This window comes from Canis lupus, chromosome 17, assembly GCF_011100685.1.
Source record: "Canis lupus familiaris isolate Mischka breed German Shepherd chromosome 17, alternate assembly UU_Cfam_GSD_1.0, whole genome shotgun sequence".
NCBI classification, from domain to species: Eukaryota; Metazoa; Chordata; class Mammalia; order Carnivora; family Canidae; genus Canis; species Canis lupus.
Genome location: NC_049238.1, coordinates 16,164,864 through 16,180,338, shown reverse-complemented (window position 1 = coordinate 16,180,338; position 15,475 = coordinate 16,164,864). Strand labels below are relative to the sequence as shown.

Below are 15,475 nucleotides of genomic sequence, written 5' to 3'. Positions count from 1 at the left end.
TCGCTGCCTCTCTCTGTGTCTGTCATGAATAAATAAATAAAATCTTTTTTTTTTTTTTTTAATAAATAAAATCTTAAAAAGAATTTTTTTTAAAAAAAGGAAGCCTCAAAGCCCACTATCTGTTGCCACCCACCTTCAGACTGTTTTATAGGCTACCCAGTCCCAAACAAGGGCAAATTCTAATTTGGAGCCTCATTCTGATTTGTGATATACTGTCTCAGGCCTAACATTTCTCGGTATTTGCTCATCTAAGACATCAGCTTCTGACTTGTCTCAAATACTAGTGAGTTTCTTCCCAGTTGTGACCCTCTTGAACAATAACTGGTCTGAGTCAATATAACCCTCCAGCCATCTCTTCTGGTTTTATCTGTGGAACCAGCACCAGAAACAACCAGGGAAACTGAACCTGTAGAAACTCTAAGTTGAGGGCCTGGGTTTTATTTTGCCCTCAGTGCTCAGTTAAAGCCTTTGTTCCTTCTTTGATTCACTTCTACTCAACTTGGCTAATTTTGCAAGAGGAACTTCTCTGAGGCTTTAAAAGCAAAATGGCCATTCAAGCCTCCATGTTGGGAGACATTCTCAACTGTGCCTTCATCAATTCAAAGGTGTTTGGCAGGACAGTTTTTAAAAATTCATTCACTTTTTCTACCATTCCACCAGAATTTTCTCTTTGCTTTCGAACTTTCCTATTAATATGGATCCCATTAGTCAAAATCTACAATCTTCTCCTAGATAAGAGGGGCAGAGAGGAGGTGTAGCAAGTTGAAATTTTGAAAGGATTTGAGTTCAGGACAAAATTTAGTTTCTCCTCAAGGCCTTGCTGTTTTCAAAGTAGACCCCTTTTTAGTAACATAAAACACTGAAGAATCAGGTGCCTTTGGATAAATAAATGGTGATCTTGTGGGTTCCTAAAAAATAGATAGCCCTTTCTGGTGGCAGGTACAAAGGCTTCATTTCTGCCCAGTACCCGAAATTAGACATGAATGCAAGTGCTGAGTACTGAGGACAGCAGAGCTAAGTGCTCTGAGTGACAACTAATAATAATAGGGATAATATCTAATAATATTACTATGAGCTTTACTTATATAATCCTCATATAATAGTTCTATAAATAGATATAATTTATCTCATTTTCCAGATGAGGAAACAGGCTCACAAGGATTAAGTAGTTTTAGCACAGTGGCTCATTCCATGTTGGAACCCATAGCTGCGATGTCCAGAGCCAGCACTCCTACTCACAACACTAACATGTCCCTTATTTGGTGTCCTGTCCCAGGACCAACAATTAAATCCTCCAGCCAAAGAACCCCCAGCAATGGCTCAGTCTCTTGGCAGGCCAGTATAAGCTGCTCTTTGGAAGAGCAGAGTATTTTTTATCTCAAGTGTACATGACCATTCACAGGATTTTGTGTTTGAAGTTCTGACATCAGTAGCTTGACTGCAAATTCCACCTGTGTTCTAAGTAAGGGCCAGAACGTGGTCTCCTGCCCAGGAAATGTTTATGATAGAATCAAAATCCCCTTGCCTCAGTTATGTTTAGACTATCCCTGAACCCAGGGGCAACCGCATGACCTCTTAGAGAAATGTCGGTCATCTTTGCTTGCCAACATAATGAAGTTGGAGCTCACCTGAAAGCTTATATGGAATGTAGCTGAGTGTAGGTGAGTGTAGGTGAAAGGACATCTGCCTTCCAATGAAACAGACCCACATATGAATCTTGGCTTCTTCACTGACAAGTTACATGGAATTAGACATATCATTTAAATTCCTCTGCACCTCCATTTCCTTATCTGTAAAATGAGGATAATACCTTCCTTTCGGGGTGACCCTGAGGATTAAGTAAGATAACACATGTAATGTACTAGGCACACATAAGGCCTCAATGAATACTAACATCTTTTTCCACTGTTCCCCTTGCCAAAATAATGTAAAGAAAATGATTATTTTCTTTTACTAAACCAATAAAATACTTGTAACATTAAAGTTCACTTCAAATAACCTGTATTTGACTCAGTCTACTATGGTGAAACAAAATGATGATCCATCAAAGTTTTTAAGTGTGTTGTGTTTTTATAGTATTTTGTCATATGGCATTCAGATGTGGTAGGGTTGCTACATGAAGCTGTCCTCTTCCAGGCCCAAAAGAATGACAGCCTTAATGGTCTCAAGATGTACCTTATCTATCCCTACACCTGGTTCTAGATTAGTGACAGAGTAGTGAAATTCAGAGAATCATAATCAGTTATCTGCAATGAAATGAAATGAAAAATATCAGTCCAACATAATGTGATGAAATACTATTTTATAGTATGTTTCATTTTTATCTATATGCACAGATCTTTACATAGGTACCTGTGTACTAGTTGCCATCATCAAGTTATTTTTACTACAGTTCCTCATCAAATGAGTTTGAGTGCCACTAATTTGGATGGTACTCTAGAGGCCCTAAGAGTCAAGCCTTTCCCAATAACTGGAAAGTTCCAGAGGTTTGAAGATGGCCTGGGTGGAGCCTCCTAGTAGCACTTTGTGTATGCAGCCTTGTTTTGGGCACAAGAATTAGGTTCAGTTTGTTACCTGTTATGTCATGCTGTCGTCTCTAACTTTGACCACACAGCTGGCCCACCCAGAGACAAAGATCTATAGTTAATATATAAATGAAGCTGTCAGAGTGTAGATAATATAATCCTGTGTGTAAACAGTTGCAGTGTAGACACAGACTTCTTCACCTGTTCAAGCACTCATTCTATTTTGGGGGACCCTTGATGAGCTCAACCAAATACATGTCCCTCCATGGAACCCTAGACAGGGCCAGGCATGAGGAAAGATGAAGAGGTTTTCTTTTTGAAGCAAATACTGACTTATTTGGTCTCCCGGGATTATTGGCTTCACTGAAACAGATAGTGGCCTTCTACTTTTCTTTTATTATCTGTTCTCGTGTCATTACAGGAAACGGGTTGAACTGCATTTTGCTCTCAGACACTCATTTTTATCACATTCTCTTCTAAGAGTTCTTATTTCCTTTCAGGTCCTGTTTGCCATCTTCTATGACTTCTCACTTCAGAAATCTAGTGCTAAACCATGATATATGTGATTTACCTTTAAGTTCAAATCTGAAAATAATATATATGCATGCTTTTTTCCCCTAAAGTGTATATTTATTTCCTAATCTCAATGTAATTTGATTGGCTTTGCTTACAGTTGCGAGAAGAAAATTTCTGAGCGAGGCACAATCAGATCAGATAGAGAATGTGTTAATATAATCAGGGCTTCTAAGAAAAAGCAATTTTGACAGATTAGAAACTGTATCTTTGTGTGGATACTGCCCAAGTTGTCAAGCCCCCCTCCCACCGTGACAGCAGGCTCCCTCAAACTTCAGGGACGCCCTGTCTTCTCATCACATTATGGAAAGCCAGCCTGGAGCTATATTTGGACCTCTCTGTCAGAAAAGACTAACAAATAGGAAGTAAAGCTTCCTACTCTAAGTTTCCCGCAGCCGTTGCTGATGCTTCCAGATGTTACCACAGAGGTTCCATTTTACAGAGCTAGAGGCTGAGGTGTAATAAGGATAACTTCACCTCGCCTTCTCAGGAAGGGGTCTCTGTGCTCGCTCATATGAAATCTGGCAATGTGTCTGGGTACCAACTTTTTCTCAGTTTGGAAAACCCACCAGCAACTAACAAATTCTTTACATTAGCCTGAAAGGAAAAAGTACTAGTGAGTAAATCTATCAGAGCCGAGATTGAGCCCAGCTCATGGCTGTGGAAGATGTGGGAAGACAGATACATTTAGCCTTTCCCTCTCTGCACAGCCATTAGGGACCCTTGCAAGAAACTAGCCACCAGCCCAGGGAGAAAGGGCAGAACAGTGCGGAGTGAACAAAGCAGATATTTAGTGCCTATAGATCATATCCAACTCCAGCATCAGCAGAGAGCTTGGCCGGTGAGGGCATCTCCTAGGAAACCATCAGATAACACTGGGAGAGACAGGCTTTAACATAAAAAGAGCTGCAGGGGAAACAAGGCACGTTAGCCTGAAATGAGCCATGTTTCATAACGCGGCAGTCATTTCTTGTACAACAAATAGGCTCGCACTGCTCATGTGGATGCATTTGTGCTCAGAGCAGGGAATCCTATGCCCAACACTCTGGAGGGTCAGGCTCTCGTCTACCAAGGGAGGTGGGAGATGCAGAGCCTGGCCTGTCAGAGAGCAAACAACCCACCCTCCCAGCCAGCCCTGGCACAGCAGTGGCCTCACAGACTGTAGAGGAAGCAAGATCCTGGGGTGGAGGGCGGCCAGGCTCCTGACCTGTAGGGTGACCTGCACGTCAGCATATGTAGCCTGTGGGATGGCAGCCGCCGATAGAACCTGAGAGCCCTCAGACCTTTCTCTTTCAGGACTCTGCTTGACCTGATCTTCGCCCTCCCTCTTCTCCTTCAAACACGCACACATGCCTCCTTTCAGAGACCTACTCCACCCCTTCCCTTTTAAAAAATGCTTCCAGGATTCATTGGAAGGTTAGCTTTAAAAAAAAAAAAAAAGGTAAGATCCTATTAGGACAAGTCCTTCCTTCCTTCATCTGACTATGTGGTCACAACGGCATAGTGTAAGTGCCTATTGTTTGCCAAGCAACTTTCTGGGGTGAGGCAAAAGCCAGCCGAGCACCTCCTGCCCAGCGCCAAGCCCCACACCGATGCCAGCCAGAAACGGACACAGACGGGGAAGTGTTGGTCCTTTCACTGATGACTGCTCAAACTCTTGGTTGCCAAGCAACAGGTAGTAACAGCACAGTGATAAACATACTTCAGAATAATCTCAATCTTGTCATTTAGCCATTAAAATAAGGAGACGTATGTACTTCCAGGCTAAGGTTGCTTCCTTGCTGAATGCAGCATCCTGTTTCCAATCCCAGTGCTTCTCTTGTCCAAAAGCTTCCCTTTGAGATTGGTAGGATGCACACCGAAATTATTTTAGGTAGGTGTGCACGGCTTACTGAAGGCATCAAGCTTTCGGAGCCCCAGCTAGCCACAGAGGTACTCTGATTCAGAATTTCAGCCCCGATCTGACGGAAAGCTTCCTGAAACTCACCCAAGCCTCCTTAAGACCCACATGGTCTGCTAAGTTAAGCAACAGTGTAAAGAAAATCATGAGAGAATCAAAAGAACACATCACACCCACTAAAGAGAAAATAAGAAATGGGACCTTTTTAAAGGAAGAGGTCAGAGCTAGAGACTAACATTCTGGGGGGAGAGGTTTCAGTGCATTCATGTTCATTTATGACAACAGTGCAAAGAGCAAGGGTTCATGATCAATCAAGAGCTAATAGAATTCTAGACTATTCACCTAAAATCTGCAAGTTGAGCCACAGCTTTAATCCGTAACTCAGAAAAGGAAATTATCCTGAAAGCTCTCTCTCGTCCACCTGTTGGGAGATTAAATAAGTAGTGAAATGTGAAAATTCCAGTCCTGCCTCACAACAAGGGCTTAATTAGCACCCCTCCACTGCCTTGCCTTCTACTAGATGGAAACGTCACTGGTCCCATTGTGTCGCAGTCAGTGCAGCCGCTTCACGGGGCTAGTTAGTGCTGCCCTGCAAGAGGGCTGGAACTCGGCCTCCTCACATCAGCGATGCCTCGTGCTACTAATAGTGAAAATTCACATGCTACATTTTTACAGACTCTTTAAAAGACTCTCCTCTCTCTCCATCCCTAACAGCGACTCAGGCGAGAAGCGCTTGCCCTCAGTCCCTCTTGTCTCTCTCACTGCCCCCACTGGTCCACTGTCGCTTTCGTTCTGCTTCCACCTTCAGCCCTCACCCTGCACATGCTGACCTCCCCTTCCTCTCCTCCTGCTAAATTTAGAGGCTGAGCTGTCTCCCTGGTGTGAGAGGCTGGAGGGCCGTGGCAGCAGGCTACAGAGCTGGTCCAGAGTTGGCTGTCGGCAGCTTGGGAAGGACAAATGTCAGGGAGACCGACTCCCCCGCCCTAGCACTCGCTCCTCTGCAGCCTCTCTTGACAGGCAGGGTAAAAGGAGGAGGGCACCGAGGGCCTTTGAAGTCTGGCTGCCTGTCACCGAGCTCAAAGAGACCAAGGGCTTGTCAGAGCACAAGTCACTGGGGCTCTCTCCCTTTCCCAATTAATTCAGTTGGCTCAGGAAGGAAAGGGATTGTGATATGCCCAGCACTGGGCAGAAAGCACAGCTCACCCGTGCAATGCTGCAGCATCTAAAACCTTTCCTAACTGCCAGATCCCAGCCATGCCAGAAGAACTTTATTCAGGAGGAAGGGAACCCCAAAATTATTTTTCCTGGTCCCACTCTTGGCTACATGTGCTGGCCAATGTCAAGAATCCTGTCACCAAAGCTTCCTGTCTTTATTTGGGCTTTACTTCTTTTAACCCCCAAGTCTATCTCAAAACCAACACCAGTCATTTGTAAGAATCGATGAATCTCTGGCCTCTTCTGAGAATATGTTTGGAAAATGAAAAGCACAAATCCTTTCGATGTCAGGAACACTGGGGGAGCTTCCAGAGTGACAGAGGACCCCAAAGGCAAATGCCTTCAGCTCACCATCTGGACCATTCCTCAACTTGCATCACTGTTTCAATTCTAAAGTTTTCATTGAACTGATGTTTATCAAGTCCCTTTGGTGTGCCAAGGCTTGCACGGCTGCGTTCACCAACGTTCCCCAAGGAGAAGCCAGCTGGGATAACCCATTTGCTCTCACTGCCCAGGCCTGGCTATTTCAAGGCTCTTCTCTAAGGACATATGGAGGGCTGGGAACAGAAGGGTCACCCACAGCACTAGAACGTCATCAGAGCAGCACCCAGAAATGGAGGCTAGAAAGGAGGGTATTCAGGAATAAAACCACCACTTACTTCAGACATTTCAAAGATGAAGATTGAAATGAATTGTGAAGGTCAAGCATCATTGGGGAAAACTTGTTGTTCCTTTACAGACAGTTCTTGGGTTCGGATGGCAGTGAGCTGGAAGTATAGATGACAGTGGATTAGAACTCAGAAGTGCAGGGTTCTGGTGCCAGCCCTGTCTCCAATCAGCTGGATGGTTCTGAATAAGTCACGGGACCTCTCTGAGTCTTAGTTTCCAGCTGTGTATAAATGGAGGGCAACATTTGTCTGGCCATCTTACAGAGGTGGTACGAGAACCAAGGTCACTGCTGAACGGCCAAGTGATTTCTCCCCTGCAATGTGGGAATTATGGCCATGCAGCTGGCATCAGCTCTAAAAATGGAAGATGGCACAAAAGGATGTGGGAGGAGAAGTAACCCTATAAATTTTAGGTAGAGATACAAAGTGAAAAGGAGGAGCCAAGTCTGGCTTTGAGGGCTATCGTGTGACTCCACATTTCATGGGTAATGCCCAGCTGTGGGGCCTGCCGACCACATTCCTGCCACTCCCTCGACGTCATTTTGTTACAATTAAACCTGCAGTCATGTCATGCCAGGGTGAGGACAGTTTGCTCAATTACCTCATCTTGCTCTTGGAAATGCTGAGATGGAGAGGTGCTCTCACATCATGTTTAACATTACCTCATAATACTACATTTCAACACGCTGTGGCCCCAAATCTGAGCCTCCTTCCTCATTTGATGACCACCTTTCATTGACACGAGCTCAGGTGAACTAAGGACATTGTAACACAGAGACATAAAATGTTAACTGTTTGCTGTGGGTCGTTGTGGGTCCTGCCCCCAAAGCAGATTTCCTGATCACTCTAGAACAGATGCCCTACCCGGTAATGGTGATTGTGTACACACCTGAAATGATACAGCTTGATCAGCGATTCTTTGAGCCCAACTCTTAAGAAACTGAAGAAGTTCGGGGTACTCCACAGGGAAAAGGAACTGTGCACTCAACTTAGGTCATTTTTATAAGCTGCAAAAAGTTTCAATAGCCCAGTAATTCTCATCAGCCAACAGATGCTCTGCAGGCTGAGGACCACACACCAAAGGAGGCTCTCTAGCAGCTATGGCAGCTCAATCACGACGCCTGACCCAGGGGCCAGAGGTATCACTTGGTAGCACACCCCCGAATCACAGGCCTCACCTCCAGCAAGTGAGTCCCGCCCAGGGGACTATCCGGTGGCAAAACTGTGAATGGGTAACTCTGCCAATTCACCTGATTGTGTGGCTTCATTCCTCACTCTTCCCACAGCATATTTTGCTCACAGCCAGTGTATTCATTTGTGAAAGCCACGGTCAAGAAGCAGCTTTCGTGGGAGACTCCTTGGATATGGAGCAAATGGATATGGACCAGCTGATAGGTTTCAGGAGCTGTGATGCAGGCCCCAGGGTACAGGTATACAAATCCTCCTGGTGGGTTACCCACAGACATATATACATATAATGCAGAAACCAGGTCTGACACTGGGGGGGGGGGGGGCAAAAGAGAAAAGAGAATGTCTTGGGGTGACCCTTGGGCAGAGGACCCTGTGAACACTGACCGTCAGGCCAGCTCTTCTGGCCTGGAGCGGTCACTCTCTCCTGGGTTGTGCTGGGGGAGGAGGCGACTCTCTCCTCCCAAGGACCTGGCTGTTAGGACTACAGGGAACAGCACCCACCACGGCTTGTGGGAGCACAGTCTGACTTTATGTCCTCATGTAGAGCAATGGAAATGAATATTTAAAGGTATGGGGCCATAAAACTGTGGGATATGAGAAACACCAGCCTTTGAGGCCTGACTACTACGCACTGCTCCATAATATATACATGTTTATAACCCCCCAGCTGCTTTTGGCTCATTCACCCAAATGCCACACCCGAAAATTGGCATCATGCCGTTCGTTCATCCTAGAAGTTTAAAAGTCACAACGAGCCCAGTGAAGCCAAAGCCCCGGAGCAGGCCCTGCTCAACTCACTAGTGTCTGTGGCTCCACACATAGAAACATCGGTGCCTGGGATGGGGAGACAGGACAGGCAAGAAGCAGACCTGGGGACAAGTCAAGGGACTGGTCAACGGGAAACTGGGTTTTATGATTTATTGTCCTGGTTAAATTATTCTCTCATTACAATAGCTAAGAGATGATTTTCAGTGTAACTGTAGATGCACAGTATTTTCTTCTATATTTTACGTTAGAATACTGATCTCCTAACTACACTGTTCTAATGTGGACCACACAGACCCACACAAGCTTACGCATAGATATAGGCACACACATGCACACATACATGCACATTTCTCCCAGAAACACTGGCACATTGCCATATTTATTTTCATAGATCTGTTAAAATAAGGCTTTAGTTTTCATCTTAACTTCCCCCATATGTGTGCATCATTACAACCCTGAAGTTTCAATAGGATAAAGCACTGAGAGTGAAAAGCCTCATTTCCTGAAGCATTCCCAGGGCCACGGTTTTATCAAGGAAGCCTGTGCTGCCTACTATGCCAGCAGCAGTGGTCACAGGCACTGACCCCAGGGAGCTGAGTCGAAAGGACACCAGCTCAGTCTGAATTTGGACCAAACTGACCAAACAGTAAGAGTTCTAGAGGCATAGGCTGAAGCTGAGAACGTCATTCCCAGAAAATATCATTTCCCTCTCCTGAGCAAATCTGGCTGAGAACACAGCTCCTGAAGTAGTAAGGCCATTCTCCTGACTGGAGCTAGAACCCTTCAGGAACAGAGGATTAGGGGAAGGAGAGTATGGTTCCTATTTGTCTTTGGGTGAGGGAATTAAGGAGGCTCAAAGGCAAAGGTAAGAGGACACAGAGTGTTCTGGACTACATGTTTGCGTCCCTCCAAAACCCATACATTAAGGCCTTGACCCCCCAGTGTGATCATAATTTGAAATGGGGCCTTTAGGAGGATATTAGGTCAGATCATGAGGGTAGAGGGTAGAGACCACAGGATGAGCTCAGCGCCTTTATAAAAAGAGACACAAGAGACCTGACACTCTCTCTTTCCACCACATGAGGACACTGTAAGAAGACTGCAGTCCACAACCAGGAAGAGGGCTGTCACCAGGAGCTAAGCTGACAGTCACCTTAATTTCGGACCTCCAGCCTCTAGAACTGGGAGAAATAAATTTGTGTTGTTTAAGTCACACAGTCAATGGTATTTTGCTATGACAGGCTGGGCTGCCTAAGAGAGGCAAGGCCAAGAGTGCCGACTCAAAAATCCCTCTCAAGGAACCATCAACACCAGTGGCTGCTAATTTCCAGCTGCCTGGTAGAGACAGGAAAGCTCTCTGAAGCAGGTGTCCTGCCCTTTGTTTAATCCAGCCAAGGCAGGATAGGACCTGCCAGATGCTCAGACCCATGCTCTGTTCTCTGGAGACAGTGTCTGAATTCCAGAAGCCTGGAGTCCAGTGGGCCAGACACCCTGACTACAAGATCAAGGAAGAACATGAAAAGAGATGTTCAAGTTTTCAAGGGCAGAAACCTGAGACTGTCTTCCAAATGCCAACTCTAGCCCACATGCGCACTGCTCTCAACCCTGTGGAGTTCTCAGAATAAAACTGCTTCCACAGAATAAGAGTCAGTGTGATTTCCCCCCTGCCCCTGAGCACTCTGCCCTCTCCCAGCAGGATGCCACAGCCCACTCACCTCCAGGGACCAGAGTACAAGACTAGAGCGCCACCCAGCAGCCCTTGCCAGGTGTAGGCAGATCCAGCTTTCCCCCTAGAGGTGGTACGTTTCCTAAATCCAATAAAACTCTGCTGTACTAGTGGTGGTGGTGGTGGTGGTGGTGGTGGTGGTGGTGGTGGTGGTGGTAAGGAGGAGGATGATTAATAATAATAATAATAATAATAATAATAATAATGGCAGCACTAGCCAGAGAAAGAATTCTGAGAGACACTGGGTCTTCTTCTCTTCAATATTCTTGACAGAGCCTGAACCCAAAGCAGTTTTCAACAAGTTTCTAAATGCATAAAGTTTACATGAAGAATTACATAGTTAAATGCCAAATATTCCTATTTTTCCTAACTTTCAGGGTCACCAATGCCTTTTCCATCTAAATAAAAATAATAACTCAATTGCTCCTCTGAGACTGCAAAAAAACGGCGTCTCCTAGCAGGTGTCCTCTCTGAGAACTGGTCATGAACCCCAGGGAAGGTGAGAAGCAAGGACTCTGGGGGAACTGCTCCTCACCACTAGTTTGAGATCTGCTGAGAGCCTTCCTGCTGACCTCTGGTCTTTGAGGCCCCCCCCCTCCTGCTTTGTCTCCTCCCACATGTGGGCACCCTCTTTGCTGTCATTCCCCTCACGGAGATTGACACTCAGCTGTAGAAGTGCAGAATTCCAGCACCGTGTGAGGATGAGCCAGGGGAATATGGTGCTAAAAAGGAAAGCCTCAAAGTTGAGTATCAGGACCCTCAGCATCTAGTGCCCACCAACAACGTGATTCCCACACGGAGGGCAGAGGTCACTGGAGGCAACACAGACCCTCCCACACATGTACTCACACACTCTCCCAGGCAGCTGGGGACACTCCCGGATGGCAGCTCACTGGGACTGTCTCCTTGCTCCCCAAGTTGGGAGTCCCATGTCCCGTTTTGCCCAAGTCCACCAGCCCAAACACAACAGACCGTCTCAGAATCACACTGGCCGAGTTTCTGCCATGACATAGCAAAGGCACAGCCCCTATGTCAACAGAGCAGTTTTAGGTTCTCTTTTGTCACCCTCTTCCTCTCCCGTTAGGCTCTGGCCTTGCTTCTGCCTCTACAAAGTTGCTCAGCCCACAGAACACAGCTCCTTCAAACACAGACTCTGTGGCTCCTCCTAGACTAAAGAATCCTGTGCTTATGTGTACTTCTTAGGGAGGGAATTGTCTGGGATCTGCCACCTGTAGAGAAAGAAAAAAAAATCTTCAAGGGCCTCCAGCACAGGTGGCCTGGGCACACCCCACTAAGCACTGTAGGGCTCCGGCCTCAGTGAGTGTTCTCTGCCAACTGTTACCCTGCAATATCCATCGTCCTTCCTCCGCCCTGCTCCGTGGAGAGCACAGAGGAGGAGGAGTGTCAGAGCAGACAGGGCTGGGCAGCAGGAAGGCAGCAGCAAACCCTTCCTACCAGACATCTTAAGATTCACCAAGTTTTCAAAGAAACTTCCAACCACAGGGAAACTTCCAGACAAAATTGACTTCCAGTGAAATGCATTTACGTCTTAGCTCTTCTCCACATGTACTTTATGACAGTGTTGAGAGTCTCCTGCCTTGGGATGAAATCTTGTCAGCTTGTAGGAGCAAAGCACGATGGAGGGGAGTTAGTGTTGAGAAAGAAAAATGTCAGTCGGGCTCTGAGGCAATGCCTTAGAACCTGCTAAGGAGGTGCAGGGCCCCCAGCCCCCAGCCGTGCTGCCCACACAGGCCTCACTGACCTCCTGGAATGGCCAAGTCCTTGGCCGCACTGTGGCCAGAGGTCACAGACTGCACATGGGAGAGTGAGCACGGAGATGGTTGCCCTGGCCTGCGAGCTCGGCCCACCCTGACTCTGTGGCCCCTACTGGGCCAGGAATATTCTCTGAAGGGGGCCCCCCATTTGTTCTTCCTTTTAGGAAAATTTCTAAAGTCATTTACACTTCTGTGTCCTCTCCCCCAGAGGACCTGCTTCCTTGGACTGTGTATTCCCTGGCAGACTCACAAAGATGGGAGATAGACCTGAGGAAGAGAGCCACTCTTTCCCTCCTCTGAGCCTCCTCCGCACCGCAGAGGTCCTGCGTGACTCCACTGCCACACTGAATTGTGACTCTTCAAAGCTCTGCCTGTAGCCTCCCTCACCCAGAAAATCATCCTTGACTCTTCCAGCCAACAAATCTTCTTCCTTCGCTGTACTGAATCATGTCACTCAGATCCAACCTCACTAATTCTGGGCCTGGGAAGGCCTCTGGCTTCACCTTACGGTATAATGGAGCCTGGGGCGACTCACACACACAAGGCAAGGTGCATAATCCAGACCCACAAAATACAGGAAGAAAGATACAGGAATATCATCCCTTGTTTTAGAAAGGCCTCCTTATATGGAAAAAGAAAAGAAAAAAGAAAAGAAAAGAAGAAAAGAAAAGAAAAGAAAAGAAAAAAGAAAAGAAAAGAAAAGAAAAAAGAAAAAAGAAAAGAAAAAAGAAAAGAAAAGAAAAGAAAAGAAGAATAGAAAAGAAAAGAAATCTTCCCCAGCAGAGGCAGAAAAACCAAAGCCTTGCTCAACACTGCTGATGGAAGCTGGTGGCCTGTCAGTGCCAGGTATGACAACCCCACTTCTTGACCTGCTTTTGTTCTTAAAGTTCACAGCTTTTCTGGCAGCCACAGGGGACAGGACCATGGTATTTGTCAAGAAAATCACATCTGTACCAAGGCACCAAAGGAAGGCTAAGCAAAATGTGCCACCATTTGGTACTAGAGGCTCCAGAATAACAAGTGTCAACAGCTTCTGCAACCCCAACCACTGATGTGGCCCTGTCCAAGGATCTCAACAGAGGGCCACTGTGGGGCAAGTGGGGGCGGTGCTGAGGGGACAGAGGTTTCAGCTTGATCTTGGCCTTTAGGAGTCATGGAAAATAGGATGCTGCATATGAAATTCCCACTGGTCCTAGGAATTAAGAAACCTAGGTTCTAGTCACAACTTAGATGCAACACACCACAGGGCTCCTGGGGGGTCAATTAGTAGCTCAGGGCCTCTGTTCATTGTTAAATGAGGTAGTGACTGGACACTTGTTGAGCTTCAACATATTATAAGAAAAGAGAACAATGCCTAGGCCTGGGGACTGGGTGCCACTGTGGATCTGGAGACCGGGAGCCAGACCAGAAAGCATCACAGAGGAGGAGCGGTCAGGTGAGGACTCACCTTGCCTGGGAGGTGATCAGGGAGAGATGAAGGAGGGGATCAAGAAGGACACCTGCAAAGGGGAAAGCAGAGGAAGTTATCTTCTGGATTAGCTGAGGAGGGAGCAGGACACACTTGGGAGTTCTTTGCATGAAAATGACAATGCCATCCTGGGGAGGAGAGCACTCACCATGTGAGCAGCGACTGTAGAAACACCAAGAGTACTTGTGCCACAGGAAACTGCAAACTATCAGGAGCTTGTTTTCTAAGAGTTGGTTGTAGAACACTTACCACTGCCCAATAGCATCTTATTTTAAGGGAAGAGTTCAAGGCCAGTCAAAGAAAATAAGAAACACCTTCAAAGCAGTAGGAGCAGAACCAGGAGGGAACAGTGCCCTGAATCCAAGGTAGGAGAAACGGCCCAGAGGAAAGGGGAGGAAAGGGTCGCTGTGGTGTGAGCTGGTCCAGCTGAGCCACCTCACTTGGCTAGTGTGTTCCGTGACTGGCCATGTGCTGCTGAGACAGCTGGCTGGCCCCATGGCGGCGAGGGCGGCGCCCTTCGTGTAGCTTCTATGCCTGCACCACCTTCGTAAGGCACAGCCCAGGCCCTGGCCCCATCATGCCGTTGACGGTGCACAGTTTTTCCTGGCACTTTCTCTAAACCCTTGGCTCTTCAGGAAGATGAAGGCATAATCAGGAAGCTATTTTCACAACATCCAAATCCACCTCTGACAACATTTAGCCATTGATGATAGAAAAACTTCATCTTTCCTGGAGTGTAGGTATAAGAACATCATGAAGGAATTAATAGCTTTGGTTATTAGCCAGATTGCACTCAGACCCCACCTCATGTACCCATCACTCAAGACTCACGGTCCCCTGGTTCTGGGAGCCTTCTAGGCTCTTCCCAGACTGCAGGGCTCGTTCCCTGCAGAACACTGGCAGGCAGCAGTTACATTATGTATCTGTTCAGCACTCAGGCAAGAAACCATTATGTTCACGGATCATTATTGACATCCTGACATTTGTCACCTCCTTTCATAGCAGTTAAATCTTGCTTTATCTGTAAATGTCACCATGTCATTTATTCATGAAAGGGGTCACATTCCTGAAATAGCATGCTTCAGTTTAAAAGGGGAGCTTGGCTTTATTTGCAGTGGGTAATCCTCAAACAAACTTAACTGCTGATAAATGCTTTTTTATTGGAGTTTCTTGGCCTTAAATAACATCCTCAAATGTAGAATGCAGTTCTGTATTTGTGAAAATAAAATCTGAATGTTGAACAAGAGAGAAGGTTGTTGAGATTAGAACAAATGAAGGTTTTCTGTTGCCATCGTATGTAGGAAGGTAGATGGTAAACAGATTTGAATTTATTGAGAGTAAGCCATAATTTTAAGAAGATTGTTATGCTTCTAGAAATATGCCCATGGCTTTTTTTTTTTTTTTTTTTTTTTTGTCACTTATGCCTCAGAAGCCTCAGAGATCAGGAGCTTTCTAACCTTCTTGGGGTGATCCCTAGCTGGGGACACTAGAGAGGACCACTCAGCAAATATATATACTCATTCCTCCCACCCTCAGATTCCAACAGCACTGGTCGGGGAAGTGATTAACTCATCTCTGGAGCTTATGTTTGCAGAAAGCGACATCTCCTTGCTTTACAAAGCTTGCTCTAAGTTCACTTTAAAATAGGGTGACTATATAATTTATC

General features: G+C 46.2%; 1 long non-coding RNA gene across 10 annotated transcripts in view; it reads right to left on the bottom strand.

Annotated features, from left to right (window-relative positions):
• Positions 1 to 15,475, bottom strand: part of LOC111090521 — a 156,270-nt gene that overhangs the window by 99,774 nt on the left and 41,021 nt on the right. For 7 of the 10 annotated variants that reach the window (XR_005372164.1, XR_005372170.1, XR_005372166.1 and 4 more), the window contains exons 4-5: positions 13,789 to 13,840; positions 6,873 to 6,980 (exon numbers count right to left, since the gene is read on the bottom strand). The exons of 1 other annotated variant lie outside the window; for it this stretch is intronic. This is a non-coding gene — a long non-coding RNA (uncharacterized LOC111090521). Of the gene's footprint in view, positions 1 to 5,340; positions 5,420 to 6,872; positions 6,981 to 13,788; positions 13,841 to 15,475 lie in introns of all 10 variants that reach the window. 2 more of the 10 variants (XR_005372165.1, XR_005372169.1) reach the window with 2 other exon arrangements.